The sequence below is a fragment of the Neophocaena asiaeorientalis genome, unplaced genomic scaffold (genome assembly GCF_003031525.2).
Source record: "Neophocaena asiaeorientalis asiaeorientalis breed wild unplaced genomic scaffold, Neophocaena_asiaeorientalis_V1.1 scaffold946, whole genome shotgun sequence".
In the NCBI taxonomy this organism is placed as follows: Eukaryota; Metazoa; Chordata; class Mammalia; order Artiodactyla; family Phocoenidae; genus Neophocaena; species Neophocaena asiaeorientalis.
Genome location: NW_020175049.1, coordinates 1276066 through 1302423, shown reverse-complemented (window position 1 = coordinate 1302423; position 26358 = coordinate 1276066). Strand labels below are relative to the sequence as shown.

The 26358-nt window shown below is 44.3% G+C and overlaps 1 protein-coding gene across 1 annotated transcript in view; it reads right to left on the bottom strand.

The window, feature by feature from the left end:
• Window positions 1-22097, bottom strand: part of ME3 (malic enzyme 3) — a 275823-nt gene extending 253726 nt beyond the window's left edge. The window contains exons 1-2 of the mRNA XM_024763609.1: window positions 22044-22097; window positions 3399-3548 (exon numbers count right to left, since the gene is read on the bottom strand). The gene's annotated coding sequence lies outside the window, so the exon portion shown is untranslated. The remainder of the gene's footprint in view (window positions 1-3398; window positions 3549-22043) is intronic.
• Window positions 22098-26358: the final 4261 nt, after the last annotated feature.

Here is a 26358-nt window from a genome sequence, read left to right as displayed (position 1 = left end):
TATGGCCCACATCTTGTGCACAGGAAACAACGGCATCTCTTACCCTGAAAAACTCTGGGGGTTCAGTCCAAAGCCCCGCAGCACTCTCTTCTGGCTCCTGAACCTACACAGCAAGTCACCCCTCTCTCATCCTCTACCTCTTGGGGGAAGGAGCCAGGGGCCAGTCACGTTGGCTTTCTTGGGCGTGACTAGGGCACTGGTTCTCTGTGTCTCCCTTCCGTAAGGAATAGTTTTTGGTGTTCTCCTGCAGCACCTGCACCCCTCCCCTGAAGGGAGAGAACAGGAACAGCTCCCCCCAAAGGAATGTCTTCTCTAATTGTCTCCCTGTTCCACTCTCTCTGACCCTTTTTCCTATCCTTGAGCTGGATGAAGAGCGAAGATACCTGATTCCTTCCCCCTGGAAAATCTGCATCCTGTGATGTGTTATCATACTCATTTTTGAGTCTTCATGTGCATCATAGTGGGGTCTCAGGTGAACCAGTGGCAAGAATCCCCTTCCAACACCTTGTTAATGTCCCATCACTGTAGCAGCCTGTTCTGGGTATGGCATCTCCAAGAATGCTCAACCAAGTAATGGCCTGCTTGGATACAGAGGCAGGGACCTCTCGAAGACCCAGTCATTTCCATCACCTAACTTTCTGAGCTCCTTGCACACAACCCAGGTGAATTCTTTCTATCCTAGAGTTTACCTGGAGGAACTATGGGGTCGGGCTGTAGCCCGGATTAAAAACTGAAGTGTTTTGAACAGCGTAGTTAAGAAAGAACAGGTATGAAGTGAATCCATGTTTCTTCACACGGAGGATTTCTTCCTCTACGGGGTGTTGTCTCGCGCTGACAGACCACTGTCACGCTGACCTCCACCCACCGAGTGGAGGATCCACACTAGGAGTCCACACAGCAGCATCAGAAATGGAAGTTGACCTCACTGGTGAGGCCACTTCAGTGACCTTGGTCTTGGCCAATCCATGAGCACCTCTGACAGGTTAAAAGGTGCTCCTATGAGCAAAAGGAAAGAAGCAGGGCCCAGGATCCCTGGCTCACCAGCACATCACTAACCTTACGTCACCTCCATGTAAATCCATCCCCAGGATCCCAACAGCCAAACTCTGAGCCCTGAGTAAGATGTGAAAACTGAGTCACAGGTTGGTGACTCACCAGTGAGAAAGAACACAATGAGTCAGGCAGACAAGCCCTGGGGACAATCTTTTTAAATCTGAATTCTCTGGACTGCCTCTAGAGAAACACCCTTGAAGGAGAGAAGGCCCCACAGTAAACAGGTGGGAAGGCAGGTCAAGACACCAAACTCTGCTCTGAGAACAATGAAGTGCCTTGGCTTTTTGCATGGCTCCCTGAGAGCTTGGGGTTTTGTGCAATAAGATTCTAACGCTGTTCTGTAAGCTCCGACCCCACTTACTGATAACAAATTTATCAACCACCTCAGGTCTGCTGCCTGCTCTCAGTGACTCATCACTGTTCGTTTCATTATCTATGACCCTGGACACAGAAGGACTGTCAGGGACGGGGCAGTGACATAGAACAGCAGCTGAGGACACAGCCTTGCTTACTACACAAACCTGGGTTTGAAACCTGGCATCACATTTAAAGGGATCTCGAGCGCAAGCCACTTGCTTCCTTTTTCTCCATCATTAAAGCAGAAACAATAGTGCACTTGAAGAGCTGCATGGAGGAATGAGTGCGATGCTGTTTCTAAGTGGCTCAGAATGTAGTAAGTGTGCTATAATTGGATAAATATTATGTTATTCACTAAGGATTTGTGTTTTCATTGATGATTTCTCTTCCTCAGAAATTTGCTATTTGCTTGCAGAGTTAGATAATTATTTATCATTTATTTGGGGGCAGAAAAAAAGAAAAAAATGTGCCAATATACTCCCTTCCCCCACAAAAAAATCAAACAGCAGGAGGGATCTAAACAAGTTGGAACACACAAACCCTTGAGACAAGGGCCGCATTCGGTCCATTTTGTATCTGCAGGGCCTGGCTAAAGGTGCTTGGGCAGTGGCTCTAAATAAACACAAGACTGAATGGTGTGTATGTCCACACTGAACGTTTTTGGAGTTTACGTCGTGGGTATCTGGACACATTCATTCATCAGGAACCTATGTGCACAGCTCTGCCTCCCACATGTGAGACACAACTTGGTCATCCACGCACAGAATAACAAAACAAGCACGTGCCCAGGTGTGGGGAATTCAAGGTCACGGAGTGACTAGTAGGGTGAGGGCAGTCCTGAAAAACATTCCTGAGGCAGAATTGGGAGCTAGGACTTGAAACAATGGGTGGAATCCTCCAAAAAGCAGGGTCAGGAGGGGCACCGTGAAGGGGAGAAGTACTAACTCACGAGGGGCGTGGCAGTATCCCGCCTTGGGTAGCAGCTGCAATGTTTGGCAAACAACCATCAGCGCTGATTCTTGGATACAGTAGCATCCCTGGGGCTTCTCAGAGATGTTTCCGAGGGGTTTCTGTCAAAGACTGTTCTTCCTACCTTCAAACAGGTTGAGGCTCAGTGCCCTAGAGACTTGGGTATTACACGTAAACGTGATTGCCTTGGTAACGCCTGGGAGGGTCAGATCATAGACATAAGATTGGGAACAAGGTTCATTTAATAGGTAATCTCTGGCTGCTGCTTTGTTATTTAGGCTTCTCTTGGTTTAGTGGTTACTCCCTACAAGCGGTAACTGGTCTGCAAAACAAAAGCCTGGTTCTCATGCCAGCCACTGAGGAACTCACAGGCGCCATCTCTTTTTATGTCCCTTAATCTCAGGGTGATGGGAGGTGCATCCAAGTGAACCTTCCCTCTCTAGCGCCCCTGCCCTCTCAGATGGCTTCTGGTTTCCCAGGTAACGGCTGCTGTTTAGCTTCGGAGTTGCAGGAGAGACCCTGGGGATTGATTGCAGTGGATTCCACTGGGCTCAGAGGCATTCTCCCTCTTGTTTTGCCAACTGGGGTCCACGCAGGCATTTGGTGCAGGCAGCTGCGGAATATGTGGTGTGGCAGCCCACAGTATTCTTAAACTTCTGCCACAAAGGTGTCAGGGAGGCAGCACAGAATTGCTGAAATAATGCAAAGTTTGGAACCTGAAAGGTGTGGCTCTGAATCCCAATTCTGACACTGACCAGCTGTGCAGCTTTGCACAAATCACTTAACCTCTCTGAGCCTCAGTGTCACCATCTGTCAACGGGACTTCATAACTCTGCCTCACAGGGTGGTTGTGAGGACTAGCAATAGTGTATGCGAGGTGCCTGGCACAGTCATGGCTCAGGCGATTAGGGGTGTTAGGGTACCAGAGAAGGAGGCTAATTTCACAGCCTGCATCACAGGACCGTGTTTGTATCCCCTCATTCCCAGTGTACCAGGCATCGTCCTGGCATGAAACTCACCTCCTGTCCTCCCTCCGGTGCGCTCAGTCCAGTGACCGTCTGGTCTCCTTCCCGGTGGCACAGACCGTGTCAAACTCTTTCTGCCTCTGCGTGGGGCCCATTCCGGATACCTCTGACTCGTGTTGTGTTGGGAATGAAAGTAAAGTGGCCCTGGAACATAAACAACAGATTGGTGCGGGGCCGGGAAGCCAGCAGCAGGCATGTGAAAATAAGATCTTAGTTGAATAGCTGTGGCAAATACTCTTGAAACATTCTCCCTCTGTTCTTAGGGTGAGAGGCACTCTCACCCCTGATTGTGGGGCCAGAAAAATCCGTTCCTCATTAGGGGCATCAGTTCTTCCAAGCAACCCCATGGTGACAGCCTGGGTGCTGAGAAGCCAGGCCAGCTCTTCCCAGCACGGAGAACCAGGCTCCAGGGCACTGGGGGGGCCTCCAGGTGCCAACAGAAGTGGCAGATCTTTCTGCCCTTCTCTTCCAGTCAAAGGCATGTTTCTCACTATACTCTCCGTAAGCAGAATGGGAACGATCCTCCTATCACCGCCACGTTTATTGAACACCTATTCACCAGACATTGAGTGAAAACACCCCATCATCTATAACCAACCTTTTCTGTGTTTTAAGCTTTGCTCCCCGCCCCTTTCACCTTGTATCTTGCCTAATCATTCATTGAGAAAACAGACCCCGTGGGGCAAGTGCATGTCACTCATGGCAGCCGTCAAGTGTCCAGCCAGAAAACAGAACCTCCCTAAGTACTTAAAACAGAGAGAATCTAATACCAGGAAATGCCTATGGAGAAGAGAGAAGATGGGAGAAACCATAGGGGGGATGCGGCGGTCCAGGGGTTAACCTCCGCAGGAAGCTGCTGCAAAGGCGAAACAACTGCTCTGGAGGTTTTACCCCAAGAGGGAGGGAGGAGAAATACCCCCTCGTCTCTCTTCCTCCCACCAGCACCTCCCATTTACTACACCCAGAGAGGTGCCAGCTGGTACGGGAGCTGGGAAATGCAGGCGCAGCCCACACCATGCAGAGCCAAGCAGGGGAAGGACATGGAAGGAACATCATCAAGGGCCAGCACACCAGGGACAGGAACATTCGCATTCGTTTATTTAGTCCCCACATAAACAGTCGAACTCTCAGGTAGGAACCACTGTTAACCTATTTTTCTGATGGGGAAATTCAGCCACATAAGGGTTCAACAGAATTGCCCATGGGCTGTTAGAGCTGAGATATTTGGGCATCCGAACTAATCTAAGGTCTGAGATTTAAACTCGCAAACCTTTTTCTCTCTCCTGACAGGAGAGCTGGGTAAGCTTTGATGAAAGTGAGCCAGATCTATCTTTAAACTCAATCAAAGGCTTTTAATTTAATTTTTGAAAACCACGATTAATGGGAAGTACATTTGTTCCAAAAAGCAAACAATGAAAGGAAACAAGCCTGTGGCTGGCTGGAGCTTGAGAGCCAGTCAGCCTTGGAGAACAAGCATGGGGTCTTCAGGGACCGCAGTGTGGCTCAGTCACGTGGACAGAGCACCGCCAGGGTCAGCTCTGTGCCCGGTCAAGGCTGCCTGAGGTCTCACCAAGTCACATGAACCTTTCTGCCAGTGTCCCTGCCTGGCACCATTGCTGTGGGGTTCCCACAGCTGTGTCGGTGACCCATGAAGAGCCTGCGAGGAAGGTTATTCCAGGCCACTGTCCCTTCCTCCTGGGGCTCTGACCCAAGTCAGGTCATTTGATGGCCGTCCTCACTATCCCCTCAGCATTCTGAGCTGGCCTCCATCATGGGACTTGATGCACTGCTTTGTAATGGTCTATTTTCTCATTGATCTGCCCCAGTGGATTGTGAGCTCCACCAGGTAAGGCCCTGTATGCACCGCAGGCTTAGCACAGCACTCAATACACAATGGATATGCAATATACATTTGAGGAATGAATGGGTGAAAGGACATACAAGAACCCAGGATATTCTTAACAACATGATTCAGCAGAAAGAATGTGCAGTCTGGTGTCCATTCGACCAAGAATTACATCCCAGGTGTGCTATCCACAATAGGTAGTCATGTAGGGTCTGAACTTCAGTTTTCTCCTCCATAAAATGAGATTAACATAATCTTCCTTTAAGAGTATGTTAATTATGTTGATTATGTTAATTATGGCTATGTGGCTATTCAAAGCTTACACCTGCTCAATGATTATCACTTCCTTTCTCCCTTGATGTTTTGAAAGGAAACTATTCTGTTCTCCCCTAAAATGTTTTCTGGGTGATGAAAGAATTAAATATTGGGATAGTTAGGCCGTGATTTTGAAGTGGGGTAATGATATGAACTAAGATTCTGTACAGAAAATAGAAATCATTTTGACTAATTCAAAAAGAAAGTGATTTAAGGCAAGGAATTAGGGAAATTAAATTGCCAAAAAGGCTGGAAGAGTGGATGTCAAGAACCCAGCACAGACTACTGAGTTCAAGGGCATCCATCCACCATAGCTGCCACGCTCATGTCAGGAGGCTGTTGCCATCACATGTGCTGCCACAATGGCCAGAACATCTCCAGGATTTGTAACCTCATGTGTTAGCTTTCTATTGCTGATGACAATTTTACCACAAGCCTAGGGGCTGAAAACAACACATATTTATTATCTCATAGTTACTGTAGGTCAGGAACCCAGGCATAGCTTACATGGATCCTCTGACTCAGTGTCTCATGAAGCTGCCACCATGATATCAACTGGGGCCGCAGGCTCATCTGAGTCCTGCCTGGGGAAGGAACTGCTTCCAAGCTCACATGATTGTTGACGGCATTCATTTTTTTGCAGGGCCTCAGTTTCTTGCCAATTAGTATTAGGCCGAGGGCATCCTCAACCCCTTACCACGTGGCCACTAGCTTCTTCAAAGCCAGTAAGAGAGAGAGCATCTCCTAGCAAGATGGATGCTACAATCTCATACAACATAATCATGTACATGTAATCCCATCACCTTGCCACATCCTATTGGTTGGAAGCAAGTTACAGGTCCCACCACCCACACTTCAGGGGAGAGGATCACACAAGGGTGTGAATGCCAGGAGGAGGGATCACGGGGCCACCTGAGAGTCTGTCCACCACACCTTGTTTGCCAGCAGCCTTAGCAGCAGGAGGGTGGCTTCCCCTCACTTCTTTCTGCCTTCCGTGTTATTCACAAACGCATCTGATCGCAAAGCACAATTTACATTTATAACCCTAGCTGCAAAGTATTCTAGAAAATGTCATGTATAGTTTTTCAACTTCTCTAACTAGATGGAAGGTAGAATTGCCACTGAGAGAGTCAATTCAAAATATCATCACCAGTGGCACGTGATACTGAGTATCTGCTCTAGTGAACAATCTTACTAATATGTTGACAAGACGTGTATTGAATACTTGCTGCGTTAAGAGTTAGTGTTGCAAAATGGCAAAGAGTGTGGGCTTGTAGTCAGGTTGCCTCGATTTGAATTCTGGTTTTGTCTTAAAAATCCTCACCTGTGGGACTTCCCTGGTGGCACAGTGCTTAAGAATCTGCCTGGGGGAAGATGGCGGAATATCACCAGAAGATAAGACGCGGATATCACCTTCCTCCCCACAGATACACCAGAAATACATCTACACGTGGAACAACTCCTACAGAACACCTACTGAACGCTGGCAGAAGACCTCAGACCTCCCAAAAGGCAAGAAACCCCCCACGTACCCGGGTAGGGCAAAAGAAAAAACAGAGACAAAAGAATAGGGATGGGACCTGCACCAGTGGGAGGGAGCTGTGAAGGATGAAAGGTTTCCACACACTAGGAAGCCCCTTCGCGGGCGGAGACTGCGGGTGGCGGAGGTGGAAAGCTTTGGAGCTGAAGAGGAGAGCACAGCAACAGGGGTACGGAGGGCAAAGTGGAGAGATTCCCGCACAAAGCATCAGGGCCAACCGACACTCACCAGACCGAGAGGCTTCTCTGCTCACCCGCCGGGGCGGGCGGGGCTGGGAGCTGAGGCTTTATACACTACCAAACGTAAAATAGATAGCTAGTGGGAAGCAGCCACATAGCACTGGGAGATCAGCTCAGTACTTTGTGACCGCCTGGAGGGGTGGGATAGGGAGTGTGGGAGGGAGGGAGACGCAAGAGGGAAGAGATATGGGAACATATGTATATGTATAACTGATTCACTTTGTTATAAAGCAGAAACTAACACACCATTGTAAAGCACTTATACTCCAATAAAGATGTTTAAAAAAAAAAGACCAAAAAGAAAACCCAATGCTTTAAAATTCTGATGAAAAAAGAAAAAAGAATCTGCCTGCCAACACAGGGGACACGGGTTCAATCCCTGGCCTGGGAAGATCCCACATGCTGTGGAGCAACTAAAGCCAAGAGCCACGTGTACTGAGCCCACATGCCACAACTACTGAAGCCCGTCTGCCTAGATCCCATGCTCCGCAACAAGAAAAGCCACTGCAATGAGAAGCCCGCGTGCTGCAACGAAGAGTAGGCCCCGCTCCCCACAACTAGAGAAAGCCCGTGCGCAGCAACGAAGACCCAACACAGACAATAATAAATAAATAAATAATAAATAAATTTATTTTAAAAAATCCTCATCTGTAAAATGGGCATGATAATCATACTTATATAATCATATAGTCCGTGAGTGCTTGGCATAGAGTCAGCATTCAATCAAAGTTAGGTATCATCATTCTTGTGGGACAAGCAATTTCCTAAGTGTTTTCCACACATTATCTCATTCGATTTTCACAAGAGCCTTATGAAGTTGCTATTGTTATTCCCATTTCACAGATGAGAAAACAGTCTCAGGGAGGTTATACAATTTCCCAAAGACGAGCAAAGACAGCTATTAGCAGAGTTCACAGCTCCTAGTCATTGGGTTAAACTGCTTCCTCTTTACCATTTGAAGATAGATTTGATTTTTATAAATGGCCATAATCAAAATAACAGGAATAATAATAATCCCTTAAAATTATGTAGGACTTTACACCTTTCAAGGTGTTTTCACACTTGAGCCTTCTGACAGAATGTTGTAATGTGTATTTGTTGTTTGGTTTGAAAATACTCAATTCTGCAACAGAGAAAAAGAAAAAAATTAGATAAGTGAAATTCATAAAATATGTTAGAAAATATGGCATGTGTATATTTAACATAGAAAGGGATGGAAGGATCAAGAAATACCTAATATTTATAAGGCACTAAATATTCATGAGGCACATATATTACATAGAAGTGATATATAAATATGCGTGAGTCCTATGAGGAACTAATATTCTGGGTGTACTACATATACATGAGCAATCAATATTCATGAGACCATAATTCAGCCACACACAGATTGACACCCATTCTCGCTCATGTGTCCTCTGCCAGCTCATGGCTGAAACTCATGGCTGCTTAGCAGGTGAGCTGCAAGCTACAGCTATCAGCCTGGTGTACTTGTCCTGTCTCTCCAATAGTTTAAGTGTGTCTTCTTGGCCAGGGCACTTTCCATTTGCGAGCCCCTTAGCTCAAATCTCAACTCTGGTCCTGTAACCAAACCATCAGCGGGGAAGGCTGATGTGGCAGAGAAAGAGACAGGGCAAATGAACACTGCGTACCCCAGGATTCGGTGTGTCCTTCCACCCTGATCACACCCTACCTCAGAGTGCTCATCTCTTTCCTCTTGCCTCCACTATGTGTTTTACATTGATTTTATAGTCCACGTGATTCGACATCCTAATTCAGTTAGTGAGACTTTCTGTTCCATGACCTCTGGTAGGGTGTACCAGTTTGCCTGGTAGTGACCTTAGAGGCTACCACTGCATCATGGTAATTTCCCATGTAATGAATGATGGGAGATAGGTAAGGATCATGCTTCCCACTTTATGGATAAGGAAATCAAGAAATATAGAGGATATGTGACTTATCCAAGGACACACAGCTAATAAGTGGATTAACTGGAATTAATAACACAGGTTTCTCCAACTCCAAATCTAGTTCTTTTTATTCTAAACAAGTCCACATACCAAAAAAGAAAAAATCAGAAGGTACTATAAAAAATGAAATAGATTTTCCTTGTGGGCCTCTAAAGAAAGTTTGCAAAGAAAAATTCCAAGGCTGTTCTGAGCAGTGGTTCCTGGGCAGAACAAGACATCGCTCTGGCGAAGCCCTTATTTTGATGACGCCACACTCACACTCATGCTTGTACTGGGAGCAACCTTAAAAGGGGCCTGTTGTTTAGATTTACAGCCACCCTTCCTCTGTTCCTCATTGATTCTGTAAACACAGCCTCCTTATGTGCAAGACCCCAGCCAACAGGCGCATGGAGGCTCTGATGCTATGAGGAATTATGTCCAGAAAGAAAGGAGGCTTGAGCCAGAAAGGGTTCAGTCGTCTTCAGGTCCTTCCCAAAGCTGGATCCCTTGCCAGACAGTATCACCCTCAGAGATTTGACCTGTTTGCTCTGGCTCTTTTAACTGTTGGCTTTTGAATCAACTCTAGGTTGGCTCGGGTATGAAACTTGCTTTCCTCAAATTAATAGTTACTTGAGTAAGCACTTTTGTTCTTCCTTCCATTCCCTTCCTCACTACCTTTGAAGCCATGTGTAAATAAAGGTTGCTGGCCAAAAGTATTTGGGGGCTGTGACTAAGGCTCTTGGGTAAGGACCATCTGTGTCAATTCCCAAGCTTTTGTGGGAGACGTCAGTCTTTTCAGGGGAGAAAATGGGTAAGCCACAATGGAACCTTGCAAATAATTTTCAGCAATCATTAGGCACCCCAAATGTGTAATTTTTTCTGCAAATCTGCACTGGCTTTGCTCTTGTTTCCATTTCATCATAACCATATTACCTCCTTCAATTGCTTTCAAATCCCTGGGTTAGAAAAACATCACAACTGCTATTCATGGATATGAAGAACTCAAGGTACTAACAAGGAAAATGGACACAATACAGTCCTGTATTTTTTCAATCATGTTTTTGTGCATGTGTTTGAATGTGTGCAGGCACACATAGAGACAGTAAGAAAAACATGCGGAAGGAGAAATAACAAAATGCTTAAGTGTACTTATGGAGGAATTATAGGTAATTTGTACTTGATTTTTTAAAATAACTCTCCATATTGCTTAAATTCTTATAATCATCTTTCATTGCTTTTACCATTAAAAAAAAGCTTGTCTATTTCCTTTCTGAATAGAAATAACAATACTTAACAAGGTCTTTATTGTTATCAAGGAGTTTTTTAAAGCTAAACAATCTCAGCTGAATTTCATAACATCCCTGGGAAGTCAGTATCATCTTTATATCCATTTTATAGATGGCTCAGACATCCTGTTGTATCCAAGGTTACACAGCTACTAAATAGCAAAACTGAGAGGCAAAGACATATTTTTGACGTCAAAGCCCATGTAATTTCCACTCTGCCATAGCTGCTCTCTGTAAGTACTTTCAGCCATGTGTTCCCAGTTTCAATCAACAATTGTTCTCTGGAATGGCACTCTGGAGGAGTGCAAAGATAAAAATTCTGCCCCTCCAGGAATTCACGGTCCAGAGCAGGGGTTCTCAGCCCCAGTTGCTCACTAGATTCACCCTGGGCCAATTTAAAAACTCTTGATGCCTGGGCCAACCTCAGATGGTCTTTAAAACTCCTCAGAAGATTCCAAGGTGCAGCCAAGGTGAGACCAACTGGTCTACCAGGGAGCTGGCACATCTGTAAACGCACAGATCCACCAGAGACAATATATATACTCAATTATGATAATTCACTGTCTTGTTTCCAGTAATTGCTTCCTTCCTGGCATTTTATGGGTACTTGGCATATGGATCTCCTTGCATGGATGTCACAACAATTGAATACTATAAATTTAAGGCTATGTACTATAAACAGGTTTTAGTGTTTATCCTTGAAATTAGTCAGAAATAGCTTTTACACTCTCTTACTACAGTGTAGTTGGGCAATGTTGTGTAGCAAAGAGAATTCTAGATGTGGGGCTCTGAAGACAAGTTTAGTCTTGTCTCAGGCTGTAAAAACTGTGATTTGGGACAAGTCACTTCTCCTCTATGGGACAAGTGTCTTCCTCTATAAAATAAAAGGGTTGAACCTAGGAGCAGGACAGGAATAAAGATGCAGAAGTAGAGACTGGACTTGAGGACACGGGGAGGGGGAAGGGTAAGCTGGGACGAAGTGAGACAGTCGCATGGACTTATATATACTACCAAATGTAAAATAGATAGCTAGTGGGAAGCAGCTGCCTAGCACAGGGAGATCAGCTCAGTGCTTTGTGACCACCTATAGGGGTGGGATAGGGAGGGTGGGAGGGAGACACAAGAGGGAGGGGATATGGGGATATATATATATATATATATGTATAGCTGATTCACTTTGTTATAGAGCAGAAACTTGCCCACCACTGTAAAGCAATTATACTCCAACAAAGCTCTTTAATTAATTAATTTTTCAAAAAGACACAGGACAAAAGCAGCAAGGCCATAGCAAAATGCAAGAAAATTCGTCTGAAAACTTTAATTAAAGAAACACTGTTTTTTCAGACATTATCAAAGCCTGACTATATCATTCATAGATTACATAAAATGTCAAAAAACAACATATTCAAGTGATGATCAATATGCCTTGTTTGTAATTTATAAATAATAACATAAAAAAAGTAAATAAAGGGGTTTAATTAGATGCTGTCTGCCATTCCTCTAGCTCAAATTTCCCATCATTCCCTATCATGTAACCCTAGATTGCCAAAAAGCAGGGAGTCCAAGATAGACAATGAATTTAAAACCTACCTATTTCAGTTACATATTGCTACATTATAAATCACCTCAAAAATCTAGTGGCTTACAACAATGGTTTCTTATTTCTGATTCGGTAGATTGACTGGGAGGTCCTACTGGTTTCACCTGGGCTCACAGGTGCAGCTGCAGGCAGGGGGAGCCAGCTGAAGCTGGAACATCCAAAAGGGTTTACTCAACTTCCAACTGGGCTGGCTGTGGGCTGGAGCCTTCGTTCTGCTCCACATGACCTCTCATGCTCCAGGAAGATAGCCTGCACTTTCTCCTAACATGGCGGTCTCAAAATTCCAAGAGGGTAAGAGTGATACGAGTGTAAGCTGCAAAGCCTCCTGAGGTCTAGGCTCTGGAACTCCCACAGTGTCACTTCAGCCATAATTATTGGTCAAAGCAAGTCACAGGATTAGCCCAGATTTTAAAAGAAAAATTTAAAAAAAGGTGGAGCAATAGATTCCACCTCTTGATGAGAGAGGCAACAATGCCAAGTTGCAAAGTGGTGTGGACACATGAAGTATGATTCATGGGTGGCCGTTATCATAATAATCCTCTGTGGTATTTTTGCCTGGAGGTGCTATATCATGTAGTGGTTAAAGGCACCGTCTTTGGACTCAAACAAAATGGTTTCATATCCTGCTGCTTCCACTGACTTGTGATATAGGTCAAGAGACTTAAATCTCTCTGTGCCTGTTTCCTCGCTGGTAACTTGACAAGGATAATAACCGTGCCCACCTCATGAGGCAACTGTGGTAAATAAATGTGATTATGTCTGTAAAGCCTAAAATGTGTCCTAAAAGCTCTCTGTTCTTGCTACTGCTCCTGGTTTTCTACAGGAGGTGAGGGAGCTGCTGCATCCCTCAGGTTAAGGCAGCAACCCTTATTCCCCTCTTTCCCAACATTACATGGGTTAGACTGACTGTAGTCACTTGTTGCAAACCTGAGGGGTTAAAATGCATTTGGTACTGGTTATCACTGAGCTCATTCACATACAGCATCTCTTCTGTGAAAGGTCCAGCTCCGAGTACTGATCTTCAAACAAGAAATGTGACTTTTGGCCTCAGTGGGAGGCGTGTGTTTCCGGCATGAACAGCTCTTTGTTCCCCGGTAGCCCCTGACTCCTGACTACCTGGCTGAGTGCAACTCCAGGTGAGAGAGCCCTCTGCCCCTGGGAACCTCAGCCCCACCTGCACAAAGCATGCCACCACTTGCTGACCTTGGCTCTCACTTGGAGGGCTGAAAGGGCCTTCAAGTCACTGGTGTGGTCCAGCCTGCCATTTAGTGCCCGAGGTGCACAGGCTCCCTAAGTCAAGACTTACCTGTGACTTGTTCTCTGGGATACATGACCTAAGTTTTCTCCAAGGCAGTTTAACTATACTCAGCAGTCTGACTTGGACTTTGGAGTCAGACAGACCTGGGTTCGAATCCCTATACTGATACCTACTAGCATCATGACTCAGGACAAGTGGGATAACCTCACTAAGGCTCAGTTTTTTCCTTTGTAAAATCATCTACCTTACAAGGTTGCTGTAAAGATTAGAAATATGTATGTAAAGCACTCAGCTCAGACTCTGGATATTAGTAGGATTAAAGTAGATAATTTGTTCAAAGTGCCTAAGAGCTCAGGGTACACAATAGGTCCTCAGAAAAAAATTCTTTTTTCTTCCCTTTCAGTATCAGGGTGAATCTAAGCCTGAAGATATTCATTTATTAATTTATTCAACAAACTACTGCAAATGCTGCGAAGAATACAAAAAGAGAATATAAAAGTATATCAAATTCCAAACTGGGAGCCCCATGAAAGCAAGGATCCCACCTTTTTGTCACTCGTTGTCTAAAAGGTATCTAGGACAGTGCCTGAAACACAGTAGGTGTAAAATAAATGCTTGTTGAAAGAAAGATATCCCTGCCATCCCTGAGTTTGGATTTAAAGAGAAGATGAGGAATATACATAAATAACTGCATTTTCAGGTTGATTGATTCAAGTGATCAGAGAGGAGCAATGGTTGTGGAAGAAATTCCACCCTCCTGAGGGTTAAGGTAAGGCTTCAACGGAGAGGTGCATTTAGAATGAGCTTTGAGGAAGGGGAAGATTTCAAAGTGCAATATGAGAAAGAAGACTGAGAATAAAAAGGAGGACCACGTTTAACCTATGGCTGAAATTTAGAATTGAAGTTGTAAGTGGCTCTCTCTCTGTGTATGTTTATATGTCTGTAATTCAGAAAGGCCTCAGAAAACCTCTCATTATCTGATTGTGTTGTATTTTCCCATCTCTGGGTGGTATTCCCAAACTATATTATAAAATATCTTAAAGGAGTTCATTGTATTCTGACTGGCTTAGAGACAAAAAAGCTCATATATAAATTGAATATTCCTAAAATTCTCAGGAATAAAGGAAAGTGAGCCTGAAATACTTTCAATGTGGAAAAGGTATTCTTATAGAAAAAAACTCAGAATTTTTTAAAAAATTCAAGTTCTCAAAATGTAGGTGAATCTTTGGCAAACAAGACTAGGTCAGTAATTTCAGTTTAATAAAATAGCTCTGTTTTCTCTGAGTTAAAGTTAAGCATGATACAAACATACGTTTTTTACTTTACATAAATATCTCCTTCCTAAGCTTATCCAGAGTTACTGATAGAGCAGGTTAGCATTACTTCTACTAAATATATAGAATTTTTTTAAATTTAAAATTTTGTTTAACCATATCGGATCATTATTCTGACAAACTTTATTTCAACAGTAATTGAAATTACATCAGCTTGAAGATAATTTCCAAGATCTTTAGGTAACTTAAAACCTTGGACTGATACTAAACTGAGTTAATAAATAGATATTCATTAGATACTAAGATCATTTCTAAGAAGATACAATACTGAAAAAGTGTCACTAAGTATAATTTAAGATTGTATACTTTTCCCTCCTATTTTTATATGCTATGGAGAGGGTATATGTACATATTTGGGTCTGTTAATGAATGTGTTTCTGTTTTTATCACTTTGAGAAGTTGTGATAAAGGGGGTGCAACAGATACAGAAAATCGTAGAAGGTTCCTGAAAGGGGCTTTAATTGCGGTCAGAGCTGGCTACATTTGTTGGGTTTATTTATGAGATTTTCATTGTCTTTGAGCTATTTTACACCTCTCTATAAATTGTAGATGATGAATATGCAAACTCTGTCTTGTCAGGTAGAGATTAATTGACTTCCTTCTTCCGCTTAGAGAAACCAGTTTTGGTACCTAACCTGCAAACTGAACCAGATCCTGTTTCCTTGCCCAAATTGTCAATTTTCCCCAATTTCTCAGTCTTCCAGATTCCTTCAATATCTGGCTACAACCTTCCAAACTAACTTTTCCAATTTATCTGGCTTCTGCCTGGTGGCATTACTGAGACCTATAGCCTGACTGTCCACATCCTTCCTGGGACTCTCTGTTGCCTTGCAGCTGGCCATTTTCCCCAGGCCCTGAAGAAGGCCTGGAAGCTGAAGCTCTATGGCTTGATATAAAGCTCGAAGGACTCACCATTGCAGTAGACCATGCATGAGCCCGAATTCTCTCTGGACAAGCCACTGTCTGGATTACTAAGTAAGGCCGATGAAATACTTGGGTCACGCATGCCCGTATATGAGGGGTAACCTTGGCTGCGGAAAATAACACCACCAAGAGCATTGACATCCTAGCTCAAGAGCTTCAAGAAACTCAAGGAGTTGTGCTGCATAACTGGATGTTTTCCTCCACTGGCCTGTTGGAATCCACTGGACTGGTTACCCTTAGAGTTCAACTCCTGGTTCTTTACTTTAATACAACCTTTTATGTTACTGTTTCCCTTTTTTCATTTTAAGCATACTTCTCTTAAGATGCCTGATCTCCAGAACTCTAAAATAACCAACTTTTGCCACCACGTCTCTGCAGATGGTTGAACTGGTTTTGCAGGAATAGAGGCAACAAAACATCCTCGAGAGACTATTTCTCAGACCCTGCTTCACTCCATTCAGGGGTTTATAAATTACCTCTGAGTTGTTCAGTGACAAGTGATATTCATTCATTTTGAACAAAAGGGCAGACTGACAAATGTTGAACTTTACCTGAGCCCTGTGCTCTCAGAAAGCAGAGCTGGCTAAGAAATTCCCCTACACCTTTGTTCTCTGGAATCCCTCCTCTCTTTTGTGTTCCAAGAAACAGCTACCAGCAATGCTCTCCCATGTACTAAAAGAAGACCCATCTCTATCCTTCTTCGTGACTCTTGTAAGACTGTGGATGACCCCCTTGTTGACCTGCCTTTATTAAAATCCCAGACCCCCTTCCCTTTCTTAGAGAATTTTCTCATTCATGAACATTCTCCCTATTGCAATAGCTTGAATAGAATCATCTCCTTATTTGACAAACTGTTTTGTCCGTTACACTTTCCAATTTAAAAAATAAATAAAGATATAGGAGGCTTGTTTCCTGCCTTTGGAACAGTTGTGTGAGAAGGTGATATCTGAGACAGTTACAGCCACCTCCAACCATGGAACAAGCCTGAGGATGGCCGTCCACATGCTGAGGATGACAGAGGGAGAAGTGGAGAGTACCTGGGTCCTTGATTATTTTGTTACGTTGCTGAAATAGTCAATCCTTTTACTCCCTGTCACTTCCGGACTTCTTGTTATGGTAAGTAACATATAGTCTTATGTTTTAAGTTATTCTCTGTTGGGTGTTCTGTTCTGAAGCCCCAAATACCCCAATAGGATGCTTGTTGGCTTCAGGAATAAAGAAAACTTGTGCCCAGAAATCTTGAAAGGTGTTTGTTTGAGAAGAAATGATTGCTTGTTATGTGTAGGCTGTAGAAAGACTCAGTTTCCTGTGTCCTTCCGTGGCACTGGAGTTGTAGAATCATTCCTGAGGGGCCAAGACTGCCACAGACCCAAAAGAAGCTTTCAGGTGTGAATGAAGAATGATTCAAAGGCAACCTGTGTGGATAGATGATTGAGAACCCAAAGAGCTGTTGGACACCTCAGCAGATGCCAGCACAGGTGCATAACCTCACGGATCAAATGCACTCTGTACTTCCCCTATAGCACATACAAGTGTTTCCAGGGAAAAGTGGGAATGTTCAAATGGACTGAGATGAACTTTTATCCACACGCAATTGCCAGACTCATGAGGCGAGGGCTTTGAAGATGACTATCTAGAGGGGTGGCCTTCATACTGAACCCCTTCAATCTCTAGAGTTCCCAGGAGGAAACCTGGAGTATTGGCATGAGTTGGGGAAAGGGGCAGCAACATAAGGGATGGCATCCCGACCCCCTGTTGCAATTCAACCAGAGCAATCTAATTTTATGTTTTCTATTTTGGGGTTGAAAGTAAAATTTTACTCAGGACAGAATTCCAATGCTAGAAAAAATTATTTTGAAACCTCTGAGCTAGAGGATGCATCTCAACATCCTTCTCCCATCCCCATCCTCAGGCAGACCTTGAGGCAGCAGGTATATGGCTGGGGTTGGAGGTGGGTGTTGGGCACACAAGTTTCCAGAACTTCACTGACATGAAGGCCTATCTTTATTATGGGTCAGAAATAGGAGCGAGACTGGCCCAGCTGTAGCAACCATATTTTGATAAAGAAGTTTACTGTTATGTTCTCCCAATAAAATAAAACTCAAATCCTCCAAAATTTAGCCTGGAAGGAGAATCTCCAGGTGGAGGATGGGAGTTGGACCTAGAAACTCTTCTTCTGTCCCTCTGGGTTCCGAGCATTCTCTTCCTCTTTGGATTTTCTCAGTTTGCTTGCTGCCGCCATTTTTTTTTTTTTTTTAATTATTTGTTTTTATTTTTGGCTGTGTTGGGTCTTCGTTGCTGTGCGCGGGCTTTCTCTAGTTGCAGCGAGCGAGGGCTACTCTTCGTTGCGGTGCACGGCTTATTGTCGTGGCTTCTCTTGTTGCGGAGCACAGGCTCTAGGCACGGGGGCTTCAGTAGTTGTAGCACACGGGCTCAGTAGATGTGGCTCACGGGCTCTAGAGCACAGGCTCAGTAGTTGCGGCACACAGGCTTTGTTGCTCTGTGGCACGTGGGATCTTCCCGGACCAGGGCTCGAACCCGTGTCCCCTGCATTGGCAGGTGGATTCTTAACCACTGCGCCACCAGGAAAGCCCACTGCCTCCATTCTTCAATGGCTCCCCACCTTCCTGGGCAGGAAAGGTGCTGCTCTCCCAACATCTTTCTATCTTTCTTCAAACATCTTTCTATTTTCCCCTTAAAATGGCAATGAGTCACTTTCACAGATTCTTCAGCTAAGACTGGAACTTTCAAAAAAAACTGAATGTTACGGAAGAGCAAAAGAGGTAAACAGAGAGTATAAATCATTTAAATGATGCAACTTCCAAAGCACAGGCTCTGATTCCACTTGAACTGGATAGGTCTCAGGGATTTTACCTCTTCCCATTTCACACAGGTTCCATGAATGGCAATGAGCTAGTTATCCAAAGGGCTGACATCACTTCCCAGAGCCTTTGCCTAAGTCCTCACTTCAAAGCTCCCACCTGTTGCCCATGGGTGATGCCGTATTGATGGCCACCATCTAGGATCTTCTCTTAAACATCTCGACTCCTTCCGTTGACAAGGTCAAAAGAGATTCTCTCCCCCTACCTATCTAAGCTTGGTTCTGACACATATTTTTCCCCCCAGGATTGACGGGATGATTCATTCTTCAAGGGAGATTGCCCAGTACAAACAATGGTATAGCTTTACACTTTTGGATCAAAGAGTCTACTGTTATCTTAATCCTTTTATAACCAGATAGGAAAAATTATGCACCAGGATTTCTCTTATGAAGAACATTGTATTTTGGCCTGAAGGTTGTGGGATATGGGGTGGAAAAGCTTTTATAAATACTTGGGGCTTGAAATTTATCTTAATCCCTGGGTCTGAGTCCAGGTCTGTTCCTGGACTGGGGTAACAGATGCACTTTTCAGTAATAGAAGAATTTGAAGTTTCAACAGGTAATCCAGGAAATGAGGAAAGGTGCCTTGGGCTGGTGACTGCATGAAGGAGGAATTTGGAGAGAAGAATGTCTAAAAGTGGACTTTGGTGTGCCTGCTGTAAATTCTTCCTCTAACTCCCCTTAGAAATCTTTAGTAAAATCTACAATGCTCATTTGTGCTTTGGTGTGAGTGAATTCTTTTGGATATTGACTTGCGTGTCTGGTTGGGGTCATCCTTGGTGCAACACAGGGCTGGAGGAAGACAAAATCTAGAGACAAATGGGCCATTAGAGAATAAGTCCTCGGGGAACAAGTGCTGGGAGAGACAGGCTGTGAAATTGGAGTTGTGAGGCGAGTTTAGCTGGATCTTGTAGGTCAAGGAGGCCCTAGGTGACTTCAGAGCCACAGTGTGATAAATTAGCATTGTAATCCTTCACTGATCCCCAATATCTAAAGTCCACACTCCTTGGTGGGAGAGGGGCTACTCCTCCAAATACCTTTCTTTCTAGGTACCTTCTAGCGGTACCTAGCTGGAATTTAACACTATGGATTTGTTCAGTTCCAATCTCTACCTATACAGTGCTCTTTAAGTTTGGGAAAATTATTTGACAACAAACTTCACTTTCTTTATTTGTAAAGCAAAGGTAATAATGCTTACTTCATTTGTGAGTATCAGCATGTATTTACTCTAAATACATTTACTGAGAGATTTCTGTGTGCTGGGTGGCCTGGTGGAATACAGTGGTAGACCAGACAAATGAGACCTTTGTCCTCATGGCTCTTCCAATCTAGAGGTAGATATAGATCAACAAAGAGAGGATTCATTTATATAGCACGGTAAGCCCACTGGAGGCATCCAGGATGCTTGGGAAACAATTAAGAAGGACACCTAACTTGACTTGGGGGTAGGGGTAGTCAAAGAAGATTTCTTGGGAAAAAAATGGCAGCTCAACTGAGTTCTGAAGACCTATTTAGTCCAGAAAGAGAGGAGGGAACAGCATGTGTAAAGATCTAAGAGGCAAGGGGCACTGAAATAAAATATGCTGAGTCCTTAGTATAATGTCTCGAACACAGACATTTTTCAAAATGGCCAGCAGCCTTTAGAACTGTTATGTGCTTGGCCTCAAGAATATCAGATTTATCTCTGTACCTCAGCATGAAAGCGGTTTCTGCCACATAGTGGATGCCCAGTAAGTGCTGAAAAGTGAATGATTGAATAAACAAATAAATGAGTAAATAAATGAATGAATAAATAATTGTTAGTTATTTCTATCTGCTCCTAGAGACCAGTCCATATCACGAGGCATATTCTTACTCGGCCCTTGCCTAGAATAGTCCGATTCCCAGCACTGTAGAGACAGGAATCCCGCAGCCTGGTTTGGACTTGGGACTTGGGAGATTTTTGCTGGATTCATCTGGCTTCACATGGCCTCCCTTACCTCTAACCCAGGAGGGGCTGTGCTTTTTCCTCCTATGACACTGATGCTACTAACTGAGACCCACATAGCTGCTTTCCTTTGAAAGGCATTGTGTCTGAATGGCTCTATTTGTCATCCCACAGAACTAGGCAACTTGTCATATTGTAAAAACAACATGGCTGCCTTATCTTCTGGGACCACACCTGATTGTGGCTCATGGGCCAATGGAGCAGCTTAGCAGGTGAGAGGGCATTAAAAAGGAGTTAAGGCAAGTCAAGCTAACAATAATAGTAAGGAGAAACATTTATTGATCACCCTTGGAAATGGATACTGATATTATCCACATTTTACAGATGAGAAAACTGAGGCTTGGAGAGTGATGTGATGGTGTTTAGTCAGAGGTAGCTGGGATCAAACCCCATTAGTGCAACAGAAGAGCAGGTACTCTTAACCTCAACCGTGTTAACACAAGTAAACAAAGCAAAACAATACTTGCACATGCTGCCCACACCTGTCAACACCAACAAAATCAGGGACATGCCAATAAAATCTATGCCAAACTTTGTTTTTGTTGACTTTGAGAACCTACTAGGACACTGAGTAAACATTTATTTAGGGAAATGGGGAAAAGATAACAAATAGATGAACCAACCAATCCCAGTCATGCAATCATTTTTTCTATTTTGAACCACATCACCTCAGATTGCACTTTATCAGTTCAATATTTCTTAACTTGCGGTCACTGCAGCAAAAGGCTCAGACTCTGAGAGCAGAGTTAGTTCTGCCTCTGGAATTATAACATGGCCTCCGAATTCTCGATTTTTCCTTTCTTTGTAGAACTAGATCTTCTTTGCAAATCTCAACACCCAGATGCTGGAGAGCAATACACAAACTACTAAGAAACTCTTTGCTTTAGACATCTGCCTTCCAGTCCCCCTTCCCCCCTTCCCCGAACTGTAGGTATTTGGCTTTGAGACCCATTGCTTTGACCCAGGATTTTGTCCCTTTGACATTAGTTAGGCCCTGAATATGTTCCTCAAGATTCACCTCGAACATGGATAATTTTCACCATTTGTTTAGGGCCTTTACTAGCCAGGCCCTGAGCAGTGCATCGTCCATGCATGACCTCATGTACTTTCTGCAGCCCACACAAGTCCTGAGCTCCTCTCCAATGCCCCTTCCATGTGACCTCCTTTTTCTATCTCCCCATTTTCAGCAGATCGCCATGCTGCATACTTCATAAAGACGATAGAGGCGATTAGACAAGATCAGCTCTCCTTGCCCCTCCTACCCAAACCCACCCCCTCCCATCTCGAGGGCTCTATGCAATTTATCTTTTCTTTCTTAAAATGTAAACCTGTCCCTCGCCTGACAGCCTCTATGTTAGAATCTTTCCCTTCCTTAAACACACATAGTCTCTCTTGAAATTCTGATCCATTCTTGCTTTTATCTTTTTTTCTTTTCTACTGAGCCAAAGTTTTCAGATTCTCTTTTTACTTTCTCCCTTACCTTCCAGCCCTCTGTGGTCTGTCTTCAGTTCTCACTGCCCCATCAAAACTTATTTGGCGGGCTTCCCTGGTGGCGCAGTGGTTGAGAGTCCGCCTGCCGATGCAGGGAACGTGGGTTCGTGCCCCGGTCCGGGAAGATCCCACATGCCGCGGAGCGGCTGGGCCCGTGAGCCATGGCTGCTAAGCCTGCACGTCCGGAGCCTGTGCTCCACAACGGGAGAGGCCACAACAGTGAGAGGCCCGCGTAAAGTTGTGATAAAGCCTGTTGAATAAAAAGAAATTCATTAAAAAAAAAAACAAACTTATTTGGCAAAAGTCACATGGGACCTCCTAATTGCCAAGTCTGTTGGTGAGATTTTTGAAATTGTCTCATTGGGCATCTTTAGGATACCCAACACTGTCAATCATTCTTTTTTCTAATAACCTCCTGGCTAACCTGACTTAGGAGACTGTACTCTCTCCTTTTGCTCTTTATTTCTCTGATCCTGTTCTCTCAAGCTACTTCAGAGGCCTCTTTTCCTCTGGGTGAGGTCCTGGCCCACCTCTCCAGCCCCATCTCCCACCAGGCCCTCTGTTCTACTTGACCCTGAAAAGACACTCACTCGCATGTGTCTGTCTATACATACCACATAGCCTCAGGCCTCCATGCCTCTGCTCCTGCAGTTCCCCCTTTCTGGGATGCCCTTCCCCCCTACTTTGCCTGGCTCACTCTTACTCATCCTGTAAAGGTGACCTGGACTGTACCTCTGGTTTGGAAACTAGCCTGTCCCCTCTGGCTTTCTCTCCTCAGCTCACCCCCTCCTTTGCTCCCAACAGCTCAATGGCACCATTTGTCTATGTCCTTTGTCACACTCCTATGGTTTTAGTTTTTGTTTTGGCCTCAGATACTCTCAGTGGATCTCCTGGATTCATCTCTATGAGGCCTGAGAGATCCATGACAACCACATGGTGGCACAAGGGGCACAGGGCAGAGCAGTGCAATGGATTCCTAATGAATTAACTGAATTAGGAAGCTCAGTTGGCGTCCCTGAGGTCCGACGGGGAACACTGGACCCCGTAATCCGAAGCCTCCCATGCAGCCAAGCCCTCTCTTTTCTCTCTGCTGGCTTTGCTCTCTGTTCCCAGGTTGCTCCATGTCACAGGAAAAAGTCAGGCCACTGCTATGATTAGCATGACTACAAGCCCCATTATCTAATCTCCGTGGCACTGAGGCCACTCAGAAAGCCTCACTGATGCTGGCTGACTCCCACCACGTTCCTCAGACCACATTTTCTTCCAACTGCTTCCATTTTTCTTAAGCCCCCGCACCCCACTCCAGCCCCCTTGCCCACGGCTCCTTCTTTGCTTGGAAGACTGAGGTCCTTGACTTCCTTCTTCTCCCATTAAAAACCTCCATGTTTCTTCCCGGCCTCTCCTCCCTCCTCCCGGCCTCTCAGGGACACCTGCACCCTGGGCTTGAGGAGGTACTCCTCCCCCTACCAGTCCTAGAGATCTGACTCCCCAAGATCTTCTCCTGGTTCCCGCATCTTCTTCTTCAGCTCCCCCAGGCCCATCACCTCAGCTTAAAAAGAGGCTCTAGTGTTCCCCACATAAATACATACATAAATGGATAAACGAGCAACTTTTTTTTTTTCTATGTGCTTCATTCAAAACACCATCCCACCTTTCTCTTTAATGGCTGCTTCCTCTCCTTCACCTCTTATGGCTTTGAATTACATAAGTAATCCATGTTCATGGCAGAATAGTTAGAAACTGTATGTAAGCAAAAAGGAAAAAAAAAAATCTACTATCACAACACCTCGGAAATAACTCTATTATTATCTGGAGTACATCTTCCAAACTTTTTTCTCTGCACCTATGTAAGTAAAGTTAAACAGATTTTAAAGATAAAATCATATTCTATGTTGTGTTCTGTAACTTGCTTCTCTTATTTCACAGTGTACTTGGAGCGTCTTTTCACTGAGTTTGCCCAGATAATCCAGGATCATCTCCCATCTCAAGATTCTTAACTTAATTACACCTGCTAAATCCTTTTTGCCATATAAGGTAACATATTCGCAGGCTCCAGGGATTAGTGCTTGGACTTCTTTGGGGGAGGGAGGCATTATTCTACCCACCCCAAGTAGTCAGTAGCCCAGAGACATGGTAAGGGTTGGAGTGATAGGTGGGGGGATTCCCGGCACAGGAAACAGCAGAGCTCTGATGAAACCTCAGTCTTTCCCCATCACCCGAAGCCTCCATGCCCATAAAGGTAGATCTACACAGTCTTTTTAAGAAAAACAAGTCCACAATTATAATGGTACCTCTTTTCTGGTCAATTCCATCTTCCTTCCTTTTGGAAGACACCTTTCCCGCACAGCAAGTGATTCTGGTGGGTTTGTCAAGGAAGGTACATGTGCTCCGGGCTGACCAATCACAGTACTCCACGCCTCTGCGCACAGCAGCTGAAGGATGGGCAAGCGATACAAATGGCGTTGGTAAGATTCTTGGGGGAGGGGCCTGGCCTGGATGCGGAGACCAGGAAATTTTCTCTCTTGTGGAGACGGTGAGCTCTAGAAATGCTGGAACCGCAGGAGGCCATCCTTCTCATCATGGAGATCCTGTGTAAAAATGAAGCCATTCCAGAGGAAGGGAGAGAAACATGGTGTTGTGGGGCATGGAGTGGAGAGAGAGAGAGAGAGATCTTAAAATCAGAGGACATCATCTGAGCATTTCGTTCCAGACCTGCCTAGGGCCAGGCAATTTCTGGACTCTTCAACTGCATGAGCCAATAAATTCCTCTTACCTTTGTTTGCATGAACTTTGAACTAGTCTGATTCAGGTTTCTGTTACTTAAAATAAAGAATCCTTACTAATATAATATTATTCCACCATATAGATGCATTAAAATCAAATTAACCAAATTCATTAATATTTGGCCTTTAGATAGTTTCCAATTTGTACTAGTACTATTTTAATAAGACCATAGTTAACATCCTTGTACATCTATCCCCATGCATATGACTGATTATTTAGAAAACTTTCAAGGAAATACAGTTAGAATACATTTGAATGTATTCTTTAGAATACCGTCAAAGAAACCCATCAACTTAACCCGCTGTGATCTGGCTACAACCCCACAGCTCTCCTTAAACTGCCCTCTCCTAGGTCACCAAACATTTAATTGCCTATTCCAATAATCCTTTTCTCCATCCTCATCCTATTCAGCCTTTACTCACTCCTTCCACCTGGAAAATCCTCTTAGACTTCAATGAGCCTTTCTCCTTATCTTCTTTTCTCATTTCTAGGATTGAACTCGGATGCCAATTCAGAAAAATTGGTGAAAAATTGGGAGTACTAGGTTGAGGCGGCGTTTGTTAGTTTGTTTGTTTGGGTCAGGAAGAGGTGATGTATTTCACATATAATGGAAAATAATATAAAAATGAGTGGAAGCGTCTTTTAGGAAAATCACTTTACTTCTTGTGACTGCTGAATAAATATACATTTATTTCTAAGAGAGTGCTTTCTTTTTTCACGTTTTATTGAGAAATAATTGACATACCTCACTGTATAAGATTAAGGCATACAGCATGATGGTTTAATTCACATTTATTACCACATGAAATGATTACCACAATATGTCTAGCTAACCACAGCCAGGATCTGCAGAATGTGTGATCAATTAGCGATGTTTACCAATTCACTAAGGCACTGCGGGGGAGGGCCGGGGGCTGAAGTGGGAGGTGGTGAAGACTGTAGCAGGAGTCAAGCATTTGCCATTGCTATAACCAGAGGTTCTTAACCTGGAGGATACAGATCAGAAGATTCCCTGGGGGTTCCAAAGTGACCCAGGGGCTTCATAAAGCCCCCGGAGTTGTATGCAAATGTTTGTCTGATTGTGCATTTTTCTAGGAAGAAAAAACCATAGGTTTTATCAAAGTTTAAGACTCCCAAAAAAGATTAACAGCCATCTCTGGGATGGTTTCCTATCCTGTGTTTTCCTCAAGTGAGCTTATGGCACTCAAGGTTTGGAGGAGAATCAAGTAACCCGGTAATTACCATCCAACCTAACACATGCAATGACTTCATTAAGTTATGGGAGGCCCTGAGAGATCCTTCAGGAAGAAACACAGAGGCCACTTAACACTGCCCTTTGGGCCAGCCCAGAATAACTTAACTGAAGGGGAGGGTGGGCAGGCAAGTTAAGAGGAAGTGCAGCTGCTCTTTTTGACACATATTCATCCCTTTTCTAACCTGTTCTCCCAACCCTCTCCCAGCCTGCTCTGCCTCTGCTTCTCCCAAACTACTCCTAGCTCTCTGGTACCCAGGAAGCCAGC